This window comes from Seriola aureovittata, chromosome 15 (genome assembly GCF_021018895.1).
Source record: "Seriola aureovittata isolate HTS-2021-v1 ecotype China chromosome 15, ASM2101889v1, whole genome shotgun sequence".
In the NCBI taxonomy this organism is placed as follows: domain Eukaryota; kingdom Metazoa; phylum Chordata; class Actinopteri; order Carangiformes; family Carangidae; genus Seriola; species Seriola aureovittata.
In genome coordinates, this window is record NC_079378.1 from 5,682,455 (window position 1) to 5,684,654 (window position 2,200).

Genomic DNA, 2,200 nt, shown 5'->3' on the forward strand with positions numbered 1-2,200 from the left:
CAGGTAGGTTTTCACCTGTGCTCAAGTATGGACCTGCTACCTGCAAGCGAAGACCGACAGGGAGCAGAGCCAATCAGAACAGAGGATTCCTCTTGCTGTCCAATCAGCTGTGTGGAGGAAGGCGGAACTCACCTGAGAGATTTCAGGAAAGGAGGAAAACAACTGCAGGGAATCAGGCAAAGTAACTACTGTCCCCCCCCCCCCCCCCCCCCCACACACACACACACACACACTCACACACACTAAATACTAAACCATAGCTATACTACTAATTACAAGATTATTTGCTATATGTTGGGCTCGATTTATTTTTAATAACAAAACAAAAAAGTGACCTTCCAGCAAATGAAAACCTCTAATTTTTTCTTGGTCATATTTCTGATTTTTGCAATAATGTGCAAACCCATCACACAAAAGGGAATAAATTAGTCATGCTGACAAAGTTCACTAATGGCCCTAGAAGCAGTGAAAATCTATTGTACAGCAACAGACGGGTGACATTTGGGACGTAGCAGCCAATAGATCTTTATGACCAGTGGCTGTAGCTGTTCTGTTGAACATCCATACAGGGAAGATATGTTCGCTCTTTGGGGTTCTCTCTCTCTCTCTCTCTCTCTCTCTCTCTTTCTCGGTATGATTAAAACGTTTCCAACTAAGTAAGTTACGTAATTAAACTGTGCTTATGAACTCACAGGAAACTGTTTCATTGCATGTTTCGGCAGATTCAGCAAATGATAAAACTTTAGTAGTGGTGAGTAATAAATGCAGCACACACAAGATAGAAGTTTAATGGAAACATGCAGAGGACAAATATCATGTGTATGATCAGAAAATAGTTTGTTGTTTAAGGCACAGTCCAGAAGATACAAATAGTCTAGAAAACTGAATTTGAAGGATTAAAAAGATGATTTTCTTTCAATGAATCAGTGCTCAACACACTGTGAGGCAATACACCACAAAAGTGGCTTTTTTTTAAACTTATGGTCATGTGAAATACTTGTTTGCTAATTGAAAAGGAACATATCCATATGGTTTGGCTCCATCTGCATGCAACAGGATAAACTAAGGAAATAACAAGTGTAATGTAAAAACATTAAAATGTTTCTGCCTTCCATTGTCTCTAAAACAATGTGCATACTTATTTATTTATTTGCATTTCCAATATTGTTTTGATATAAGGTGAAATGGCCTCATGTGGGAGATAAATATAGACCACTTGATCAAACATAGACTGAGATCAGCCACGTGCACGACATGGCTCAGAGTCCCAGCAGTGATGAAGCTGCTTTAACCAGTTGCAAACGTCAGAGAGTAACGCAATATACCTTCTTTTGTCTGCGCTGACAAGTGATATGCTGCTAAATTTGGCACTTCCATCAGCTGGTGCTGCCCGTGCAAACACAGGCAGAGAACTTCACCGTTGTGTGTGACTACATGTGCGATCTTGGTCGTACCGGGCTGGGATCAATCTGGGGGCCCTGTAACTTGAAGCATGCGGGACATGCTTTTTTCGCCGGTCACAGAGAGACTTGCCGCCCAAAGCTATTGTTTCCCCACGCAACATCACACCTGTCATTTGCTCCCCACCTTGCAAAGCAATTTGCGCTGTCCTATTATTCATTTGGCTAGATTTTTACCAGATTTATACCAGATGTCAGGTGCACTACACCCTCCCCCTGAACATAGATGCTAATAAACCAGCATAGAGGCTAAATCACTGACAAAAAAAAAAAACAACCCGAGGATTATAAGTGACACAAAATAAGTTGTTCAGCTCCTCTACCACAATGAAAAGGATTTCTCCCTGACTTAGGAGCTTCGGCAGCCGAGGCCAGGAAGAACATTCTGTTATGGATTAAGATTTTATCAGTAGCACTTTTCAACAAGGAAATTCAAAGTGCTTTTCATAAGAAATGAAAAGACGTTAGGTGTTTCCCAATTCCTCCGAGGACACGGTCTTTGAAGGTGCGGCCACGGCGTAGGCAGAAAAGGCCAAACCGAAATGAGACGGTCCGGCCTTCTTACCGTTGCGTCGCGAAGTGTGGCTTTGTTGCCATGCAAACTGGACAGCACATTATTTTTTTTCCCACAAAAACGTGAGGTGTTAAGGCCGTTGGTTTTAACAGTTTTAACTGTTGCACCGTTAGCTGTTGAACTGAGCTGTAAACCAATACTTACATTTAAAAGTGTAAACCTCAGG